Genomic DNA, 24,464 nt, shown 5'->3' with positions numbered 1-24,464 from the left:
GGAGAGGAAGAATGGGGAAATGCTGATGTAAACAAGCATTTCCCCGTTCTGCCTAGTGACACTGATCACCGCTCCCTGTAATCGGGAGCGGTGTTCAGTGTCGTGTCACACATAGCCCCCCCCACAGTTAAAATCACTCCCTAGGACACAGTTAACCCCTACAGCGCCCCCTCCTGGTTAACCCCTTCACTGCCAGTCACATTTACACAGTAATCAATGCATTTTTAATCGCACTGATCGGTGTATAAATGCGAATGGTCCCAAAATAGCGCCAAAAGTGTCCGATCTGTCCACCATAATGTCATAGTCACAATAAAAATTGTTGATCGCTGCCATTACTAGTAAAAAAAAAATATTAATAAAAATGCCATAAAACTATCCCCTATTCTGTAGACGCTATAACTTTTGCACAAACCAATCAATACACGCTTATTGCAATTTTTTTTACCAAAAATATGTAGAAGAATACATATCGGCCTAAACTGAGGAAAAAAACATTTGTTTATATATTTTTTGTGGATATTTATTATAGCAATAAGTAAATAATAATGCGTTTTTTTCAAAATTGTTGCTATTTTCTGTTTATAGCGCAAAAAATAAAAACCGCAGAGGTGATCAAATACTACCAAAAGAAAGCTCTATTCGTGGGGAAAAAAAGACGTCAATTTTATTTGCACGACCGCGCAATTGTCAGTTAAAGTGACTCAGTGCTGAATCGCAAAAAGTGCTCTGGTCTTTGGCCAGCCAAATGATCCAGGGCTTAAGTGGTTAATGGGTATCGTTTGTTCGGCAATCGTATGGCAAAAATTTTAGTGGATAACCCTTTGGATAATTTCGCAAGACCTGTTCTGATCGGCTCTCGAAAGCTGTGTACTAACGATCAGATTATGGTACGATTGCATTGAAAGCAGTATTTTTCATACAATTTTCCCATCATGTGTACTAGGCTTGAGTGTGCTGGGGCATTGGAATCTGGATAGGGCTGCACTCTTAGGTATTCTGGTGACACTACACAGTGATTAGTACATAGGGAGTGGGTAGAACCCACCACAATCCAGGCGTGTACAGTTATCAATGTGTCTGTGCTCATTTCTTCGCTGGCTACAGGGTGAAGAAATATCAGAAAGGTAGAGAACAGTATTTATCTTGGAATGACTGAAGCCTGAGATCAGGAACTACAAAAGAAAATCACATGTGGTCTGTTCCCACAAACACTGAGAAATGATTAGTCTCACTGAGACAGCAGGGATAGACTAATGTCAGAGCCGGATTGAATCATACTTTAGCCACGTGTTTTTTCCACAAAGCAAACTTTCAAATCCCTGCAGGACTGCCAAGTTGGCCTCTTTTTCACAATGTGATCCTCCTGTTTAAACTAAACTGCACACTAAGCTTATATATTACGCAAAATAGCATGACGATCATGCACAGTCAGTGTCTGACTGGTCAGTACACCTAGGCGGAGTCCTTCTGAGTTCTCCTGAACTTGCTTGAAACAACGGAATCAGAGAGAATTCTAGCTGGAATATTTTATCTTTCAGGAATAATATTTTGGATCCTGTTGATGGAATAACAGCATAAAGTGGCGGCTGGAGGGTTTTTTTTTTTTTTTGGGGGGGGGGGGGTTCTGTCAGGTAGGCTGTAGGGGGCCCCATTATTTATAACAGCTGCCCTGCTGGATCCACGGGCAATAGAGTTGCCACCTGGTTTGCTTTTTTGCTGGTTTAACTGAAAACCTTTCATCATGGCTATTACATTATTACTACGTTTCATATTACCTAATTATAAGTTGGGTAGGATGACTATCATAGATAGTAAACATATGTGTACAGTACTTATGCTTACTATCCCCAGCAGCCAGTAGTGGGAGCACTGATTTGTAAAAGGGCTTTAAGGCAGTCATTTCTAGCAGTCTCATTTAATATCCCACAAGTCCGTAACAGTCTTCAGCACCATATTTCCAGCCTTTAACTACAAGTTGCCAGTCTCCAACCATCTCCAGTAATGCATCAGCAGTATCTGACAATCCTTACTACCAAATATGATTAAGTGTGGCCCCAGGGGATGTCAGGGGCCACGGTAGTTGACCAATTCTGGGTTAGAGTCTCTGTCAAGTTTTTAAAGCCATTGGTGTCCCTATTGAGACGAAGAACACAAAAAACAAGACACAATTTAACTAGAAAAAGAGGAAGGGTTAGAACATATGATAATGCTTTTATTGCTGCCCATGCCTTCCTGTCTCTATTACATTTGTAACTGCCATTTCTTGTATGGTTGTCATATGGAAAATGAAAGGAATAATAATAACAACAACATTTAAAATAATAATAAAATAGATGGAAATAGCTGAAGTTAGGATTTATTATTAACCACTTAGGGATTTAAACATAAGAAATACGTCTTAAAAAAACTTCAACAAAGTTTTAAGGACATCTCCCTAATGTCCAGCACCTCTCTCCACTTCCCTCACTATTATTACAAGCAATTAGCAGATATCAGTTGGTAACTATTTTATATTACATAACAGGAGCAGCTCTCAAAATGCAGCCACTCCTCATGTGACTCTGGCAGCCATCTTGGGTCAGGCAGAGCTAATTTAAGGCCCTGGCTCCTAGGCTTGGCGCGCATTTTCAAGTTGGCAAAGTAGGTACAGGTACTTCACCTGATAGGGACAAAATTATCGGCAGGGAAAGGTTTCTGACAAGGAGGGAAAACCTAGGGCTTACAACTTCTTTGGACACCTGCCTGTTGGGCACAAGATGGCCAGGCTGCATTCTTCCCCTCCCGACAGTTGCTGACAGTTCGTCTGCATTCTGCTTTCTATAAGCTTCTGAAACTGAGTGTTCCTGGTTGGGCTGCCTTCCCTGGTTCGTGAACTCTGCAGGCAGCCACGGCCTCCTGGGACGAAACTCAGTACAGATCTCTTACTAGAGCAGCTGGACATTCCTTTGAAAGACTTTTCCCTAACCCAACAGAGACTACTTCATCAGCTGCTGGAAGAGCGGAATACGGTTTCACCAAAGCCATCGACCGCCCCATACACATGGGGACGTACCACCCATCCGGGAGCGGTATTGTCGCATTCCCCTAGCATTGTGCCAAAAGGTTAAGTAGTTTTTCCACAAAATGCTTTAGAGTGGGGTGATCAAAGAAAGCTGTAGTCCATGGGTCGCTCCTGTAGTCCAGGTAAGACAGAAGGATGGGAGCCTATGGCTCTGTGTGGACTACTGTAAGCCCACCCATCAGGACCCCTACCCATTGCCCCCCATTTTTTTTTTTTTAATCAAAATTTGTCCTACCCCTTTTCAGACCAGCCTAAACGTTCTTTTTGTTGTGCATAATGACCTAAAGAAAATAAGTAATTCATTTAGAAATATTTACTTGATAAATTTGGTAAACTGATTCCACATTCATTTAACAAATCATGATGGTCATAGTTTGCCTTTTGTACAAGCAATAACAAGTGTGACATTAAATACTGGCCAAAAAGTTGTAGAACATCAGTTCAAGGGAGGAAACTGGAGAGGTTAAAGGTCATTTCAGATTAGGAAATGAATAAGCATTCACAAATATGTGGCAGAACAAATCTCTGAATCTCTGAGCACATTAGATATTTTGTATAATCATTAAAATGACCCAAGAAAATGTTGAATAAAATTAACTAAATGACGTTACAGCATTTGTCTACACATTAACAGATTTTCCTTGATGGAGGGCAAACTGTGGGTTCTGGTGAGAAGAGAGCAGAGTCTGTGTCTGTTCATACTGCCAGTCTTGTTCTGAAGATAGTACAAGTCTGTTGCATTCATATACAATGGGAACATGTGTAAATGAAAGTCACTTTAAAGGATCACATGAAAACTCTATGACATGACATAGCAATTTGTACGCCAGTTAATTTATACTGTTAAAACACCAGCCGCTTAGTTCGTATGAAGACAAAAATTCTAAATTGAGCAAGAAAAAATTAGTAGAGCCAAGTAAAGCTGGTAGAAGAGGAATGCAGAGGGAAAGACGGTGGGGGTTGAATTCACACATGTTGAATGGTCATGTTCTATTTTATTTACAGGCATGGTCTACATTAGTCAGACCTAATTAAACTGCTTTTGAATTACGGTATGCCATTTTCTTGCTTCTTGATTTCTAATAACCACTGCGGTTCATAGCAGGCTAATACATGTTGTACCTAAATAATTCAAATTTAATCCACTGTCTGAAACACCCCATGGAAATAGATATTATTGGTAGAAGACCTCTTCTGGAGTGTTTAAAGCACTTTAAAGCTGAATAAGAAAATACAGTTGAAATTTTAATAATTTGCAACCACTGTAAATAAATCTTTGTGGGCCAGACCACTCAATCCTAACAAATGTCTGTGCACCATAAAGTACACACATATCCTTATCTCTGCTTAACAGAAATGCATTATCTTTAGGTTTTGCCTGTGCTGCTAAAGTCACAACTGGCCAAAAGAACTGTAACAATACAACTGTTTGAAATCAACTCTTTCATGTTCAATTAACATTGTGGTTTTCATTTTCTGCAAACTGTAGACAATGTGCATTTGGCTATTCTAATGGACAGTTTGATGTTGAAGACCCCTGCTTTCTCAGGCAGATTGAATGATAATCTGATGTCTACAGATACCAGCAGACACTTCCAATGGATTGCCATCTGGGGAACAAATGTTTAAATAGGTTAAAAACGTAGATAACAATCAATGCTGCACTGCCTCCTAACTGCTCATACTGTGATGGTTCCTTGGTAATGGTGGTATGGTGTAAGTTCAATGCAAGAGGGTTACAGCATACCAGACTTCAATTTAAAAAAAATACTGAAGTGCCATGCAAAAGGGGTCTTCAAAAAGTTTCTGCACTTTTATATTTTATTTGGAAACGGTGAGGGCGGACGGAGTAGTTTTTGGTTGTATCTGAGAGTGTCATGTAACTAGTCTGTCTCCTTGCAGTTAAGTATAATGCCGCATACACACGGTCGGACTTTCTAGAAAGCTAGGTCCGACGTACTTGCCGCCAGACTTCCGGCGGACTACCGCCGGACTTTCTGAACGGCCGGACTTGCCTACACACGGCCGGACTTTCCGGAATCCGGTCTTCCCGACGGACTTCCGCCGGACTTTCAGAATGAACGGACTTTCCCACACACGGACAAGTCCGTTCATTTTGAACGTGACTTGGGTACGACGGGACTAGAAAAGGAATTCAATCTCGCCGCTTTTTTTGGCGAGATTGAAACCTTGCGAGCCCCGTCGCAGGCCCTTAGGTCTGGTATGGAACTTTAAGGGGAACCCCCTACGCCGAAAAACTGGCGTGGGGGCCCCCCCAAAATCCATACCAGACCCCGATCCGAGCACGCAGCCCGGCCGGTCAGGAAAGGGGGTGGGGACGAACGAGCGCCCCCCCCTCCTGAACCGTACCAGGCCGCATGCCCTCAACATGGGGGGGTGCTTTGGGGGAGGGGGCGCCTTGCGGTGCCCCCCCACCACAAAGCACCTTGTCCCCATGTTGATGAGGACAAGGGCCTCTTCCCGACAACCCTGGCCGTTGGTTGTCGGGGTCTGCGGGCGGGGGGCTTATCGGAATCCGGGAGCCCCCTATAATAAGAGAGCCCCCAGATCCCGGCCCCCCCACCCTATGTGAATGAGTATGGGGTACATGGTACCCCTACCCATTCACCTAGGTAAAAAGTGTCAATAATAAAACACAACACAGGTTTTTAAAATAATTTATTAAACAGCTCCGGGGGGGGGTCTTCTTCCGTCTTCGGGGGTCCCTCTGGTTCATCTTCTCCCGGCGTCCGGTTGGTTCTTCTCCGCTCTCCGGCCTCTTCTCCCGGTGTCCCAGGTCTTCGGCCGGCCCCTCCGCTGTCTTCAGGTAGCTCTATTGCCAGCGGAGGTCCGGACTTCTTGGCTTCTTGTGTTCTCTTCTCTTCCCCCAGATGTTGACACGACGCTCTCTCCGGCTGGACTGGTCTCTGAGGGCTGCGTTGTGACTTATATAGGTGGAGACCCCGCCCCCATATGATGTCACAGTCCCTGGGCATGCTGGGACTGTGACGTTTTAGGGGGCGTGGTCGACCACGCCCCCTAAAACGTCACAGTCCCAGCATGCCCAGGGACTGTGACATCATATGGGGGCGGGGTCTCCGTCTATATAAGTCACAACGCAGCCCTCAGAGACCAGTCCAGCCGGAGAGAGCGTCGTGTCAACATCTGGGGGAAGAGAAGAGAAGAGAACACAAGAAGCCAAGAAGTCCGGACCTCCGCTGGCAATAGAGCTACCTGAAGACAGCGGAGGGGCCGACCGAAGACCTGGGACACCGGGAGAAGAGGCCGGAGAGCGGAGAAGAACCAACCGGACGCCGGGAGAAGATGAACCAGAGGGACCCCCGAAGACGGAAGAAGACCCCCCCCCGGAGCTGTTTAATAAATTATTTTAAAAACCTGTGTTGTGTTTTATTATTGACACTTTTTACCTAGGTGAATGGGTAGGGGTACCATGTACCCCATACTCATTCACATAGGGTGGGGGGGCCGGGATCTGGGGGCCCTCTTATTATAGGGGGCTCCCGGATTCCGATAAGCCCCCCGCCCGCAGACCCCGACAACCAACGGCCAGGGTTGTCGGGAAGAGGCCCTTGTCCTCATCAACATGGGGACAAGGTGCTTTGTGGTGGGGGGGCACCGCAAGGCGCCCCCTCCCCCAAAGCACCCCCCCATGTTGAGGGCATGCGGCCTGGTACGGTTCAGGAGGGGGGCGGGCGCTCGTTCGTCCCCACCCCCTTTCCTGACCGGCCGGGCTGCGTGCTCGGATCGGGGTCTGGTATGGATTTTGGGGGGACCCCCACGCCGGTTTTTCGGCGTAGGGGGTTCCCCTTAAAGTTCCATACCAGACCTAAGGGCCTGGGATGCCCCCCGCGCTTGCCGCAATGGGAAAATTAGTTTTTCCTATTGCAGCGAGCGCGAGATGCAGTAACCTGCTCCTCCGTCGTATCTGGTCCTTCGGACTAGCATACAGACGAACGGGCTTTCCGTCAGGAACTGAGTCCGGCGGAGGTACGACGTAAAGATTTGAAGCAGGCTTCAAATCTAAAGTACGTCGGATTTCCGCCCGAAACGGTCCGTCGGAAGTCCGATGGAGACCACACACGGTCGGATTGTCCGCCGGACTTGGTCCGGCGGCGTCCGTCGGACTTTTGCAGGTGAAAAGTCCGACCGTGTGTACGCGGCATAAGAGTTGTCACACTGTGGTGAAGATGGCTAAAAAAAATGTTGAAACTTTTTGAAGAACCCTTGTATTTCCTTGGTTAGAAAACCTGTCCTGATGAAGCAGGAAGCATTACAGTATTTCTCCTTGTTCCCGTTTCTATTTCCTCCCTTCTGAAGTTACATAAACTTGTATTCTCAACAGATCCAAGCATGCATGACTAAGCGACGTGACTAACCTCAGGCTAAAGTCTATAGCCAACTTCAGAACTGCCATTTTAAACCCAAATTGAGCATGATATTTGTAACAATTTAGTCACTGCCTACACCAGGGGTAGGCAACCTTTTGAGCACAGTGTGACGAAAAATATTTTCAAAGAAATTGAGAGTGAGATTTTATAACAAAAAAATGTCAACTTCACACTCTCAATGACAAAAAGGATTTTTTATAAAGTAAATGCTGTAAACTACTTGAGTAGTAGTGAGAAATTAACATCCTGCACTCACGCCTCAGATCAGCCCCGATTCCTGCAACTCCACACTTCAGATCAGCCCCAATTCATGCATCTTCACACCTCAGATCACTGTCCCCCCTGAAAATCAGTTTCACCACTGTACCCCCCTGATAATCTGTCCCACCACTGTAACCCCCTGCACATCTGCCCCACCACTGTAACCCCCTGCATATCTGCCCCACCATTGTACCACCCTGCTCATCTGCCCCACCACTGTAACCCCCTGCTCATCTGCCCCACCACTGTACCACCCTGCTCTTCTGCCCCACCACTGTACCTCCCTGCACATCTGCTCCACCGCAGTACCCCCATGCTCTTCTGTCTCACCACTGAACCATTTTCTCATCTGTCCTAACTCTGAACTTATCTGCTCATCTTCCCTACCACTGTAACCCCCTTTCTCATCTGCCCCACCAATGTACCTCCTGCACATCTGCCCCACCAATGTACCTCCTGCACATCTGCCCCACCACTGAACCTACTGCACATCTGTCCCACCTCTGTTCAACCTGCTCATCTGTCCCACCAATGTACCTCCTTTCTCCTCTGCCCCGCCACTGTACCCCCCCTGTACATCTGCCCCACCTCTGTACCCCCTGCTCTTCTGCCCAACCACTGTAACCCCTGCTCATCTGTCCCAGCAATGCACCTCCTTTCACATATACCCCACCACTGTACCCCCCTGCTCTTCTGTCCCACCGCTTAACCCCCTTCTCATCTGCCCCAACACTGAACCCCCCTGCTTATCTTTCCCACCACTGTAACCCCCTTCTCATCTGCCTCAACACTGAACCCCCCTGCTCATCTGTCCCACCACTGAACCCCCTTCTCATCTGCCCGAACACTGAACCCCCCCTGCTCATCTGTCCCACCACTGTAACCCCCTGCTCATCTGCCCCATCACTGTACCCCCCTGCTTTTCTGTCCCACCACTGAACCCCCTTCTGATCCCTCCCACTACTGTACCTCCTGCACATCTGCCCGACCACTGTACCCCCTAGCTCTTCTGTCCCACAACTGTAACCCCCTGCTCATCTGCCCCATCACTGTACCCCCCTGCTTTTCTGTCCCACCACTGAACCCCCTTCTGATCCCTCCCACTACTGTACCTCCTGCACATCTGCCCGACCACTGTACCCCCTAGCTCTTCTGTCCCACAACTGTAACCCCCTGCACATCTTCCCCACCACTGTATCCCCTTGCTCTTCTGTCCCACCACTGTAACCCTGCTGCTCATCTGTTCCACCACTGTAACCCGCTTTCTCATCTGCCCTACCAATGTACCTCCTGCACATCTGTCTCACCTCTGTACCCCCTGCTCTTCTGCCCCACCTCTGTTCCCCCTGCTCATCTGTCCCACTAATACACCTCCTTTCACATCTTCCCCACTGCTCTACCACCCCTGCTTTTCTGTCCCACCACTGAACTCCCTTCTCATCTGCCTCAACACTGAACCCACCTGCTCATCTGTCCCACCACTGTAACCCCCTTATCATCTGCCCCAACACTGAACACCCCTGCTCATCTGCCCCATCACTGTACCCCCTGCTCTTCTGTCCCATTGCTGAAGCCACTTCTCATCTCTTCCACCATTGTACCTCCCTGCACATCTGCCCCACCGCTGTACCTCCTGCTCTTCTGTCCCACCTCTGAACCCTTTCTGCTCGTTTTCCCCATCACTGTACCCTCCTTCTCATCTGCTCCACCACTGTACCCTCTTCTCATCTACGATATGCCTGATATGCAGAGAGGTGAAAGGAAGCCGAGATGAAACACATCTACCTGTCCTGGCACACTCATCCTGTTGATCCAACTCTCGCATCCAGCCCATGTGCATGTAAGTGATGTCACATACAAGCATATGGAATAGATGCGCAATGATGAGCTCAGGTCCGGGTTATTTTCTGAAAGCAGTGGGCCTGTGTGCAGGATCATAAGTTGGGCCCCTGCAGCTGAGAAAAAGTGCCCTGCAGCAAAAGTTGGGCGTGATTTTCATTGCGCTGAATACTGGCTGTGGCTTAAAGGGACACAGAGTGGAGGGGTTCAGTAGTAAGTGACACAAAGGTTCAGGAATAATTTCAACAAAGTTCCCAGAAGCTTAACAGTAATTCCACAAACTGTCACCTGATTGAGGTTTTCTCAATCACAGTGAAATCCCTTCTTTCTGAGATTGGTAGTGGCAACCAAGCGAGTCATCTTCCTCCAGTGGTGGGCGGGGCTAGCAGGACTGTGATTGGCTTTAGCAGTGGCCAACAACAGTCCTCCTCCTCCTGGAAACAGGAGGAGGAGAACTGCACCCAATCTCTTCCCCATCACAAAAGCTGACGATCGCAGCTACAGCAAAGTTAGAGAACCAAACAATGTTTCCCATCTTTTACAATGTGTGGGGGCACAATGCCTCCCCCTCAGTGCAGGTGCGGTGTGGAGAATTCTTAAATTGGAATGCATTAGTGTCTCACTGACACTTCCCTGTGCTGCTGGGGAGGGAATGAAGTGACGGCAAAAGAGGCTTTTAGAATCGCTTGCAGCACCAGTGCCGGGGGTTGCCTACCCCTGGCCTACACTTAGGCCCCATTCACACCTGAGTGTAGTGTTTTCAGGCAGAAAGTTGCGCGATTTTACCGCGATTTTTACTGTGTCTTCCCCCGCGATTTTGCCGCGTTTTTGCCGCGATTTTGTACAGGTCAAAAGGTCACCAATGTAAAAAGCAAAAAAACGCCCAAATCTGCCTTAAAAAAAAAGTTCCAGAACTAGTTTGAGCTTCAGGCGTTTTGAGGCTTCTGGCTTCAGGCGTTTTGTAGTTGAGATGTCAACCATCTCCATAGAGAATAATTGATTTTTTCCCCTCCAGCGTTTTGTAGCTTCAGGCTTCAAGCTACAAAACGCTCAGGTGTGAATGAGGCCTAACTGCAATGAAAGCTGAGAACAATTGTGGCAATAAAGCTGTAACTATGTCTACAATCTGCTTAGCAAATTGCATTCATTATTGTTTGTTACAACATTAAAAATCAGACGAGGGCTAGTAGAAGGGACTTTTTTTTTTTTTTTGAGGAATTAAGAAATCTAATTGTTGAGACCTGGAACAAATATGCAACTCAGGAGATCTGACTTTGTTGTATCTTTCTGATCTGCATGCTTGTTCCAAGTTAAAAGCCATAATCCAGGAACAAGTAGACAACTAAAATTCCTAGGAGTTCATCAATGGCAGTCCCCATACTTTTTCTTTAATATTTAATCAGATCACTACTATTTGTTACACTAGACAATGACTGATATAAAATGATCAAATGACATCTCATTCTTCCATAGTCATTAATTGTATAGGTAATTTAACCTCTTTTGTATATCTGTTGCTGCTCCTCTTTCCAGGGGACTTCAGACATTTTATTTATTCATAATGTAGTTGTAAGTCTGTTTGTGTAAATGAAAAAAGTGCAGATGGTGCACACAGAAAGGTGAGGTATTAGAACTATTACTACAGTTCACAACGGCAAAAAATCCTTCAGCTAAAAAAAAGGCTACCAACTGTATTATACATTTTTTGCCAGTAGCCCATGATTTCTATAAATCAGGCCAAGTTGATATAGTGTCATGATTTAAAGCACACGTATACTCTTAGACCCCATACACACTATACAACTTTTGTTGTATAATTTCCTTTAGATTTACCAAAACCATGTAGTGCAAGGGCCTGCCTGATTGCATATAATTTGAAACTCTTAAGGTTTGACCTCCAGAAAATTTTATAGCGTGTATCCAGCTTTAGAGTGCAAGTACATACAGTATGTGCACATGGATGAAATAAACCACCTTTGCGTACGGTTGTACACAGATTCCACAGACATAGGATCATTGAGTGGTCATTGTCTCATGTCTCTATGTATCTTAAGATAAATGTCCTAAACCTTTGCCCAGATTGTATAATCATCTGCAATCATGCCTTCCTTCTTTAGAAATTCAGCTTTTATTCCCCTAATCTTTAGCAAAGAACATTCAATTTTGTAGTTTCGCTAATGTTTTCAGATGATTCTGATCAGCTATATCAGCCATTTCTTGGTATCATCATTCAAGAAATTGTTTTGATATTTCTGTTCTGTATGGCTGTGTCTGTCCTGTCTTATTCTCGGCCTTACCAAGGACCACCTCTGCACATTTGACCTTGTGCTGATCTAGATGAGAGTTAAAATTTAAACAAATTTTCAGAAAATCACTGTAATACATCAGACCTATGGAAATTTACAAAAATTAACTCTTGGTTGACATTTTCTAAGTAACACAGTGATAAAAATATTAATTCAGATACTAACTGTAGATTGATTTTATTACATCATTTTGTATGTATTAAAGTGTCTGTTACCCCAACATTTCATATTTCTGATATGTGCCTGCTGTCCCATGTACTTGTATGATAAAGTATCCTGTTCTCTTTGTATTGCTTCCTTACTTGATTTGTTGTAGCCGTATTAGTGCAATTGTGACAGAGAAAATTGAGTACTGTCCGTGATACTTTTTTTATTTGCACTAACATACAATTTTTCAGGACAAGCTTTCGGGGTATTGCTTCCTTGTGTGAAATCCCTGGTGTTCCTACCAGTCCCTCTGCTTTCCTGTTACAAACTGACCATACTAAGCAGGAGAGCCTGGTCAGTTCTCTAGCTGTGCTGGGAACTGAGCCTGTTCTTCTCCAATGATCAGACCTGTCCTTACCCCCCCCCCTCCCTTGCACAGCCTTTCATTGGGAAGATCAGTGTACTGTTGCTTCTCTTGCCCCCAGCTCTTATGCAGCAGAGAACAGAGGGTATGTGATCCCTTGTAGGGGGGAAAAAGGTATTTAGAATGTTTATTTTTTATATCTATACACAAATGTTTTGTCTTTCGTTTCTATTTTAACATAATCGATTGTTTTACAAGGCGATCGTTTACAATCACTTTAATTCTCCTTACCTCCAAGACAGTGTTCTATTATTTTCACCCCTGCTTCTTCTAATTACAGCTTACCTACTGTCCTAAAGTAGAAAGCCAACATATTTTCAGTCTTGGATAGAGTATAGAACGTTGATGGCCTCATTCACACAAGCAGTAATCTCTACGTCCCTCTGAAAGGGAATTCTTTATGGAGAGAAGCGATCAGAAGCTTTCCAATCATGTGATGGTCATGACAGCCAATCACGGTGGTCACATGAACATAAACCCCACCCCCCCACCCCCTGGCATCTGAAACCTTGGCGCAAAGGGGTTGATGGAAGATTTGCACACACACCCTGTTCCGGAGAAACTGCAAACATTTATATTTCCCATCACTTCTTGTCCAAATAGAGAGGGGAAAGAATAATAAACCAGACAATTTTAACACTTCTGCCGTCCATCCAAAATGAAAAAAAAACGTTTTGGATTTAGATGCAGTCAAAACGTTTCCTATGGATCTTAGTATGGGGAGATGAAGCACCAGATGGAACAAGGAAACAATGAGACCAAAAAAATGACAGGCTAAACAGATCCACTTTTTCTCATTTGGTGAAGTTACCCAAAAATCAAATGTTCTTGGGACTACGATCAGATATAAAATGAGTGGAAATTTGTCTTTGTAGGATCACGCTTTTTGTCTATGTACAGTATGCACAATTGTTATGACCTCTCCTGTTTTACCCAGATAATCAGCTCAAATGGCTAGTGGCTAGATTTTTCAAATAAGGCCCTATGGGTACATGCCAGATCTGTCAAACTGATAATAATTTGGGCTATAGCCAACATCACACCCACATATGTGCAACATTTCTGTTTCTATTAAGCCACACAAATGTTCAAAATGGACACCTTTAGGTTAAACAGTCCTCCTCCAACTACACATAAAGGCCAATTTGCACTTTCACTGAAAATTCACACATTTTCCATTTAAATCCAATTATAAAAATGTATGTATCTTGTGTTGAAGTTGTGTGAATCTTAAAATGAAAACATGTAAAACAGACCCAAAAGACTTTTTTGTTAAATGGTAAAGTGTATTTAAACATACCTCCCAACTGTCCCTGATTTTGAGGGACTGTCCCTGATTTGGAATGTCCCTCTGTCCCTCTTTCCTCCTCATTTGTCCCTCATTTTGGTCTGATCCATATCGTTGTATATATAATGCACTTTTTATCTTTCAAAAAGTGTTTCCCAGTGCTAAACCTTTCATCCAAAATTCTAAATTGCTGCATTTGTACATTTTAAAAGCCAATATAAAGGAATACAACCCCTGGCATAAATTATGGAATCACCAGTCCCTGAGGATGTTCCTTCAGTTGTTTATTGTTGTAGAAAAAAAGCAGATCACAGACATGGCCAAAAACTAAAAGCATTTCAAATGGCAACTTTCTGGCTTTAATAAACACTAAGGCCCCTTTCACACTTATACGACTTCAAAGTCGCACGATTTTACCGCGATTTTACCACGATTTGCCGCGATTTTACCGCAATTTGGGAGCAGTACTACTTTGTACGACTTTGCCACATTTTTGGCATTAACAAATGAAAACATACAGTAGTTGGTATGAATCATAAGGGGGAACTCCACGCCAAGTTTTAAATAAAAAAACTGGCGTGGGTTCCCCCCCAGGGGCATACCAGGCCCTTAGGTCTGGTATGGATTGTAAGGGGAACCCCCTTACGCCGAAAAATCGGCGTGGGGGTCCCCCCAAAATCCATACCAGACCCTTATCCGAGCACGCAGCCCGGCCGGTCAGGAATGGGGGTGGGGACGAGCGAGCGCCCCCCCCTCCTGGACCGTACCAGTCAACATGGGGGGTGGGTGCTTTGGGGCATGGGGGGCGCCCTGCGGCCCCCCCACCCCAAAGCACCTTGTCCCCATGTTGATGAGGACAAGGGCCTCTTCCCGACAACCCTGGCCGTTGGTTGTCGGGGTCTGCGGGCGGGGGGGCTTATCGGAATCCGTGAGCCCCCTTTAATAAGGGGGCCCCCAGATCCCGGCCCCCCACCCTATGTGAATGAGTATGGGGTACATGGTACCCCTACCCATTCACCTAGGCAAAAAAGTGTCAATAAAAAACACAGTACACAGGTTTTTAAAGTAATTTATTAGGCAGCTCCGGGGTCTTTTTCCGACTTCAGGGGTCTTCTTTCGACTTCGGGGGTTCTCTTCCGACTTCGGGGGTCTCTCCGGCGTCTTCTCCCAGTGTCTGCATCTTCTGCCGGCTCCACCGCTATCTTCTGCCGCTCTTTTGCCAGCGGTGGTCCGGACTTCTGGATCGTCTTCTTCCCTCTTCTCTTTCAGAGATGTTGACACGACGCTCTCTCCAGCTGCTTCGCAACGGACTTATATAGGTGGTGACCCCGCCCCCTTATGCCGTCACAGTCCCTGGGCATGCTGGGACTGTGAGGTTTTAGGAGGCGTAATCACCGGGTGATGACCACGCCCCCTTATGACGGCACAGTCCCAGCATGCCCCGGGACAGTGACCTCATAAGGGGGCGGTCATATAAGTCCATTGCGGAGCGTTCAGAGACCATTCCAGCTGGAGAGAGCGTCGTGTCAACATCTCTGGAAGAAAAGAAGAAGGCAGAAGGCAGAAGGCAGAAGTCCGGGCCACCGCTAGCAATTGAGCTGCAGAAGATAGCGGAGGAGCCGGCAGAAGATCAGGACACCGGGAGGAGACGCCAGAGAGACCCCCGAAGTCGGAAGAGGACCCCCGAAGTCGGAAGAAGACCCCGGAGCTGCCTAATAAATTACTTTAAAAACCTGTGTACTGTGTTTTTTATTGACACTTTTTTGCCTAGGTGAATGGGTACCATGTACCCCATACTCATTCACATAGGGTGGGGGGCCGGGATCTGGGGGCCCCCTTATTAAAGGGGGCTCCCGGATTCCGATAAGCCCCCGCCCGCAGACCCCGACAACCAACGGCCAGGGTTGTCGCGAAGAGGCCCTTGTCCTCATCAACATGGGGACAAGGTGCTTTGGGGTGGGGGGGCCCGCAGGGTGCCCCCCATGCCCCAAAGCACCCACCCCCCCATGTTGAGGGCATGCGGCCTGGTACGGTCCAGGAGGGGGGGGCGCTCGCTCGTCCCCACCCCATTCCTGACCGGCCGGGCTGCGTGCTCGGATAAGGGTCTGGTATGGATTTTGGGGGGGACCCCACACCGATTTTTCAGCGTAGGGGGTTCCCCTTAGATCCATACCAGACCTAAGGGCCTGGTATGCCCCTGGGGGGGAACCCACGCCGTTTTTTTCATTTAAAACTTGGCGCGGCGTTCCCCCTCAGGATTCATACCAGACAGCTGTCAGTACTGCCTGTCGCTCATCGTGAAAGGAAAAAAAGTTTTCCTTTCCCAATCAGCGAGCCAGGCTTGTGCTTACAAAGTCGTACTGAAGTCGTGTCTATATTATTCAGGCACGATTTGCATGCTACTTCAGGGTTTAACATTGAGGTCTATGGAGTACAGCTCGCATAGAAGTTGGACCAAAGTAGTGCAGGGACTACTTTCAAGTCGGCACGACTTAAAGTCGTGCCAATATGAATGGTAGTCATTGAAATTCCAGAGTGATTTTGGATCATAGACTTTATTGGAAGGGAAAAGAAATTGCATGTCCATACAATCTGATGCAATTCTGATGCGACTTTGATGCGATTTCAGTGTTTTTTAAACCCTCAACTGTCCACCCAGGCAAATGCTTGCACCTTCAACTCTCTTCCCAGACATTTCCTTACTCCTTCCAGCTACATGTGCTTGGCACAGTGCAGAAAAGATGGAGACAGGAGGCAGGAGAGATGTGCTTGACAAGGAGGATCATATGCCTTGTTCATGAGTGGCCATGAATTTATGATACCAGAGAGCCAGATGCCGGCTACAAGAATCACATTAAGCAGGACAGAGCCTGGCTGGAGATTTCCCGCATATACTTTGAGGAAATACAACACAGGCAAACCAGGAAGTAAAAAGGAAAAGGATTTATGTCACAGTAGAGATGTTTATCATTGGCCAAAACAAAAAATGTGAAGGCATAGAGTCGCATCAAATCGCAAACAAGTCACACCTGAAATTGCATCAAAATTGCATGGCAGTAGTGTGAATCCGGCCTTAAAGTATAACAAAAAGGTAAAACTTTTTTTTTTAGTTTTGGACAGAGTGGAGATGGATTAGAACACCTGTCAGTTTTGAATCCCAAATTGTGGGTTGTCCCTAGAAAAGTAATAGAGGGGAAATCTTCCAATAGGCACCTGACCTGAAGGTCCCCAAGGGATTCCCTTAATTAGCAGGGAGTTCCTCTAACTTCCTGTTTTGGTTATGGGACAGGAAGTGAAAGAAAATCTCCCCAATAGGACACAGGTGGCAAAAAATAAATTGATAGGGGTAAGGAGGGTCCTTTACTCTATCCAAAATGGGGATTTTTTTTTCCTATAGTGCTAATTTAAACATGCCTCCTTGCAGCTGTATTTATTTAATTATAAATAAATGCATATGCATGCTACATAATTGCACAGGTCACCCACTGATGCTGACAAATAATTGTTAGAATTTCCAACTAATATTTCTATATTAGCATGGTCTAGAGATTTCTTTTGCTTTAGGCCTTGCAAGTACAGAAAGGTTTACAGTTGAAATCTTTTAATTTTTTTAGCTATCGCTTTGTATGTTTGTAAGTCAGAGATAACAGTGGGCTGGAATTGATTTGAGTTCTCTGTATTCTCTATGCCCTTTTGCTCTGGACAGCACAGCCAAAAGTTTGTAACCTGCCGAAAAATGGAATAATGGACCCAAGTGAGCTCTCTGCTAGGCTGATGTAATATACAGTATATACTATCAAGGTTTTTCTGATATTGTCTTGTGCATTAAACGGCCTGGGAACACACATGTACAAATATATACAAATGACAGATTATCCAGTGTGGGTAGAACTGGTAATATAATTTAAACGTTCTAAGTGCACATACATTTGTATAGCAAAAAAGTTATAGATGTCTGCACCCTTTCCTTTGCATTCATATCAGTCAGAGACAGCTGCAGACTATGGGGCAAAGTAAGAGCCTCATTTCTTCCAGTTTCATACACACTATTAGATTTTCTGCAGATTTTTGTCTTCAGATTTACCAAAACCATATAATATGAGGTAAAACCTTAAGTGTTTCAATTTGTATGAAATCAGCAGGCACTACATGGTTTTGGTGAAGAGACCATTTTGTCATCCTTTCCAACTAAAGAGACCCCCAGAGGTGGACCTATTTGCTTCAAGGAACAACGCAAAGACCCCATGTTTCTTCTCACTAAACAGATGGGAAAACGCTCTAGGGGTAGATGCGCTAACACATAGCTGCCACTTCAAGACTTGCTACGCCTTCCCACATCCGGTTCTACTTCCGGCTGTACTAAGAAAATTTCAGTTAGAAAACACCTCTCTAATCTAAATCCCCATACACACTATCAGATTTTCTGCTGATATTTTCCTTCAGATTTACCAAAACCACTTAATACGAGGTCAAACCTTAGAAGTTTCAATTTGTATGCAATCAGGCAGGCTCTTGCACTATTACTGTTTTGGTAAATCTGAAGACAAAAATCAGCTGAAAATCTGATAGTGTGTATGGGGCTTTAGTGGCCCCACACTGGCCCAAAAGGTCTTGGTTTTCGATCCTCAGGCAGTTGGCAGTGGAACCCCCTGGTTCCTTCCACTTCGAAAGGATCTCCTCTCACAGGGCCCAGTTCCCTGTCCCCAGGTACACCGCTGGAACTTAGCGGTCTGGCTTCTGAAGAGGAAATACTAAGAACCAAGTATTTTTCTGAACAACTGGTAGCCACCCTCCTCAATAGTAAGAAGGAGGAGACGTGCCGAATGTATCAAAAGATTTGGGGGCGCTTTAGGGAGTGGTGTTTACAGAACTCCTTTAAGGGGCAGAGCCCTATAGCAGTCTTGGAGTTTTTGCAATGCGGGGCAGATAAGGGGCTAGCCACCAGTACCCTCAAAAGCCAAGTTTCAGCGCATACTTGGAGAAATCCCTGGCCACCAACCCCTGGGTGGTCAGATTTTTCAAAGCTCTAGCAAGACAGAGACCAGTGCAGGGTCCACCCTTCCCTAAGTGGGACCTATCCCTGGTCTTACAGGCCCTAATGGAGCCTCCTTTTGAGCCTTTAGAAGATTGTGCTCTAAAGGACCTAACTTTCAAAACCGATTTTTGATGACAGTGACTACTGCTAGGAGGGTCAGCGAGATAGAGACTCTTTCTGTTAGACCCCCCTTTTGTGTTATTTTTTCGGATCGGGTCGTTTTTAAGACAGATCCGGCTTTTTTACCAAATGTGGCTTTAAGATACCATAGAAGCCAGGAGGAATTTGCCATCTTTTTGCCCTAATCCCTCAAGTGAAAGGGAATTTAGGTTTCATATCTTAGACGTAAGGAGATGTATCCTACAGTATTTAGAGCTGACAAAGACTTTTAGGAAGTCAGACTCTGTTTGTTTTGTTTGGTGGAGCAAGGAAGGGGCAGAGGGCGTCTAGCCATTAGCCAGACCTATAAACTGGCAGGGAAAGAGGCCCCTTTGGGAATTAAAGCACACTCTACTAGGGCTATGGCAGCTTCGCAGGCGGATAGAGCTGGAGCAATGCCAGAGCAAATTTGCAAGGCAGCAGTGTGGTCCAGTTTCACCACCTTTGTGAAACATTACAGAGTGGACTTGGTATCGGCAAATGAGCAGGCCTTTAGGCGAAAGGTTCTGCAAGCCGTTGTCCGACCCTAAGTGGTAAATGCTTGCCCATCCTCTCATTGTGGCTGTCCTGAAAGACGGGGGGGGGGGGGGGGGGGAATTAGAGTTACGCTTACAGGTAACGTCTTTTAGTCTTTAGTCTTTCAGGACAGCCCTAGTTACCCACCCAAATTTTTTTTTTGGGGGGGTCTTGAGGAAGACCTAAACGCAGGCACAATAGTAATGTGTGATGGTATGTTATTAATGTGTTCTTGTGTCTCCCCAGCTGACCGGAGGTGCTCTTGAAAAACCTGAGGCTGGCAGGGGGAAGTGAAAATTTATGGGGGCTGGCGCAGTGTTTCCAAAGGAAGAGGAGGAGCCAAGCTCTCTCATTGTGGCTGTCCTGAAAGACTACTGGAAAAGACGTTACCGGTAAGCGTAATTCTAATTTTTCGTTCAACCTACTGGGTTGAACCAATCTGACAGTGGAATTTGATTGCATTCTGTAGGTTCCTGCACTTTGCATATTTTTTTCACTGTGGATTGCTTTACCAACTCAGCTAGCAAATGTTTAAAGTGGAAGATATTTTCTGATTGGACGAGGTGGTGAGGTGAGACAGATGACATCACAATCTCCACCTTGTCCAATCAGAGTATGTCTTGTATTGTATTCAATGAAAAAAATACAATAGTAGCTGTGCCAAGAGAACAGCCCATTGTGATCAGTGGGCTGAGGGGAAACTCTGTATGTAGAGTGATTTCCATCATCCCCAGTGGCACTCTGGATTACAGATATGGACCAATGTAAGTTTGAACAAAAGATAATTCCTGGAGTTCAACTTTAAACTGTCTTTTGTTAATACCAAGGAAAGCTCCTCTGGGACAGGGACTACATGTATGGTACACTTCCCTTTGTAAACTGCAAAGAAATATGTTGGCCCTAGATTCATTTTGTTTATAAATTCTCATTTACTATTATTATTATTATTATTATACAGGATTTATATAGCACCAACAGTTTGCGCAGAGCTTTACAACATGAGGGCAGACAGTACAGTTACAAAACAATTCAATACAGGAGGAATCAGAGGGCCCTGCTAGTTAGAGCTTTCTGTAAAATATGCAACTACCATTATTGTAACAGAGGTTAGAATTTTAAGAAATAGGGAAAAAAAAACCTCTAATAAAACATTTGTTACATGCAACTAAATGAAAAGCTGTATGTAAATAAGTTAGCTGATCTGCATAATTGATTAATGAGTTCCTGTGACCAAGCTGAAGGTTTGGAGGTATGGAATTTTTCTCAGCAGTGAGTATGGAATCCACTGAAATTTGTACCAGGATGGCCAGACACGTTGGCACTGACAGATTGTAGCTGAGATCTCTGGCTGCATTAAAAAGTACCAGATAACAAAGAAGAGGGTCAGAAAATGCACAGAACTACTGAGACAGAGACAGACTTTGCTTTCTGGGATTGCTGGGACTTGCAGTTCCATATTGGCTGTGATGTCACTGCCCTGTGGACTATTTCTTCCTGCTGTGCCTCTACTTCCCTCACAACTGCTACCTGCGTAGTCCCGCAGCCAGGACAACCAGCCCTTTGAGGACCCACCATCATCCTATGAAGGGCCTCTGCCCTATGTGCTAGAAACTTAACCCTTGCTGTGACCTATTTCTGCCCAGAGGATCCTTGTTGTGCCTACTGTTGCCCTGTGCCCCTGGAATTAACCTTTGCTGTACTAGATTGTGGCCTGCTACTCACTGTGCATGGACTGTTGTCCTGTGACTCTGGACCAAGACTCTGCTGTACTAGATTGCTGCCCTGTGCCCCAGGACTTAACCTTGGCTGTTCCAGATTTAGGCCTGCTAATCACTGTGCATGGACTGTTGCCCTGTGACTATGGACTAAGACCGGCCATAGTAGTCAAGAAATTTGCTTGATTCCCCCATCAACACAGACAGTGTTGATGTGAGAATCCCTCCTGCCGGACCATTGACTTCTCCCGGCAAGGGGGGTGGGAGCGGGCAGGGGGAAGCTGTCTCTGCTGGTAGAAGACAGTGATTATCGCAAGAGAATCTGGCAGGCTGGTTGTACCCAAGCTGATTGATCGATCAACTTGGCACATTCAGCCTGCCCATTAACAGTTCGAATCTAGGCTGCTTCCTGCTGAACCGGCCAAGATTCGAGCCATGTATGACTGGCCTAAGTCCCTGCTGTACTAGATTGCTGCTCTGTGCCTCTGGACTAATCCCTTGATGTGCCCTATTTCCACAGTGTTACATTTCTGCATGTCCCTTGCGGTGTTGGAATTATTGCCCTGTGGCATTCCCCTTACCCTGTTTTTTCAGCCCCCCCTAAAACAAAGAACCCCTTTTACCAGGGGCCCTAAAATCCCTCTTGATCTTAAACTGATATAAAAAAATATTTGAATAGGCTAGAAATTACAGCATAATTTGCAACTTCACAAAATTATGAGAACAATAATGCTGGAATGTGGAAAAAAGAAAGAAGGCACAAAAATATGTAGAGTAAAAGCTCCTTTTTTCATGAGGTGTGCACCATGCCATTGCTATATAGCTGGGCACATCTAGATATCACAGTCCATAGAGCTTGATAAACCTCCATCTCCCCTTGCAGGAACAACAGCAATTAGGGTCAAATACTAAAAGGACTTTTGACTCTAAAGCAGGGCTGGACTGGGACAAAAATGTGGCCCTGGACTTCATCCAGACCGGCCCAGGGCACAACACATCAGGGTACAGGGCACAGCACATCAGGGTATAGGACATCAGGGTACAAAGCCCAGCACATCAGAGTACAGGGCATATCAGGGCACAGTACATCAGAATACAGGACACAGCACATCAGGGTACAGGGCACAGCACATCAGGGTATAGCACATCAGGGCATAGCACATCAGGGTACAGGACATCAGGGCACAGGTCACAGTACATCAGGGCACAAGACATTGAGGCACAGCACACCGGGGCACAGGGCATGAGGGCACAGCACATCAGGGCACGGGGCACAGGACATCAGGACACAAGGCACATCAGGGCATGGGACACATCAGGGCATAGGACATCGGGCACAGCACATCAGGGCACGGGGCACATAAGGGCACATCAGGGCACGGGGCACATCAGGGCACATTGGGGCACATCAGGGCGCATAGCACATCAGGGCACAACGGGGCACATAGCACATCAGGGCACGGGGCACATCAGGACACGGGGCACATCAGGGCACATGGCACATCAGGGCACATAGCACATCAGGGCACATAGCACATCAGGGAACGGGACACATCAGGACAAAAATGGCACATCAGGGAACGGGGCACATCAGGGCACAGGGCACATCAGGGAACGGGGCACATCAGGGCACATGGCACATCAGGGAACGGGGCACATCAGGGCAAATAGCACATCAGGGAACGGGGCACATCAGGGAACGGGGCACATCAGGGCACAGGGCACATAAGGGCACATAGCACATCAGCGCACATCAGGGCAAGGGGCACATAGCACATCAGGGCACAGGGCACATCAGGGCACATAGCACATCAGGGCACATAGCACATTAGCGCCCCGGGCACATCAGGGCACAGGGCACATAGCACATTAGGGCACGGGGCACATAGCACATCAGGGCACATAGCACATCAGGGCACGGGGCACATAGCACATCAGCGCACATCAGGGCAAGGGGCACATAGCACATCAGGGCACAGGGCACATAGCACATCAGAGAACGGGGCACATAGCACATCAGGGCACATAGCACATTAGCGCCCCGGGCACATCAGGGCACATAGCACATTAGCGCACGGGGCACTTGGCACATAGCACATCAGGGCACAGGGCACATCAGGGCAAGGAGCACATGGCACATCAGGGCACATCAGGGCACATAGGGGCACATAGCACATCAGGGCACATCGGGGCACATAGGGGCACATAGCACATCAGGGCAAATAGCACATCAGGGCACATCTGGGCACATCGGGCACATAGGGGCACATAGGGGCACATAGGGGCACAGGGCACATCAGAGCACAGGGCACATCAGGGCACATAGCACATCAGGGAACAGGGCACATCAGAGCACATAGCACATCAGGGCACATAGCACATTAGCGCCCCGGGCACATCAGGGCACAGGGCACATAGCACATTAGGGCACGAGGCATAGGGCACATAGCACATCAGGGCACAGGGCACATCAGGGCATGGAGCACATTGCACATCAGGGCACATAGCACATCAGGGCACATCAGGGCACATAGCACATCAGGGCACATCAGGGCACATAGCACATCAGGGCACATAGGGGCACATCAGGGCACATCAGGGCACGGGGCACATAGCACATGGCACATCAGGGCACATCAGGGCACAGGGGAACATAGCACATGGCACATCAGGGCACATCAAGGGGCACATTATGGGGCACATTATGGGATCATTTACTAGCCTGGCCAGCATGCAGGAAGCGTCTATCTGTAGTAAGTTCTCTCTCTCATGTCATGCAGCGCTGCTCGCTCCCCGGCGGCCCCTCCTCTCTTCTCGTCTATCCCCATTGGCTTGTGACATCATATGGGATAGACGAGAAGAGGGGAGGGGCCGCCGGGGAGCGAGCAGCGCTGCATGACATGAGAGAGAGAACTTACTACAGACAGACGCTTCCTGCACTACTCTGCATTCTGGCTCTTGATCTACCTGTCAGGCGCCAGCTGTCGGCGATTGATGGGTAGATCACCCCGGACCTCCGAGGCAATAGGAGGCCGATGAAACTGGCCCACTGAGCCATCGGCCCACCGGGAAACTCCCGGTAGTCCCGATGGCCAGTCCATCTCTGCTCTAAAGCCTCGTATACACGATCTGACTTTCCGACGGGAAATGTGTGATGACAGGCTGTTGGCGGAAAATCTGACCGTGTGTATCCTATTGGTCAATTTTTGTCGGATTTTCCGCAGACAAATGTTGAATAGCAGGTTTTAAAATTTTCCGCAGACAAATGTCTGTTGTCGGATTTTCCGAGCTTGTGTACACA

At 46.6% G+C, this 24,464-nt stretch overlaps 1 protein-coding gene across 1 annotated transcript in view; it reads left to right on the top strand.

Moving 5' to 3' along the window:
* The window catches only part of SLC16A12 (solute carrier family 16 member 12), a 140,224-nt gene that overhangs the window by 76,309 nt on the left and 39,451 nt on the right, over nt 1-24,464 (top strand). The window contains exon 2 of the mRNA XM_073596382.1: nt 19,695-19,840. The gene's annotated coding sequence lies outside the window, so the exon portion shown is untranslated. The remainder of the gene's footprint in view (nt 1-19,694; nt 19,841-24,464) is intronic.

Source organism: Aquarana catesbeiana, linkage group LG08 (assembly GCF_042186555.1).
Source record: "Aquarana catesbeiana isolate 2022-GZ linkage group LG08, ASM4218655v1, whole genome shotgun sequence".
In the NCBI taxonomy this organism is placed as follows: domain Eukaryota; kingdom Metazoa; phylum Chordata; class Amphibia; order Anura; family Ranidae; genus Aquarana; species Aquarana catesbeiana.
This window is presented reverse-complemented; position numbering and strand designations above follow the sequence as displayed.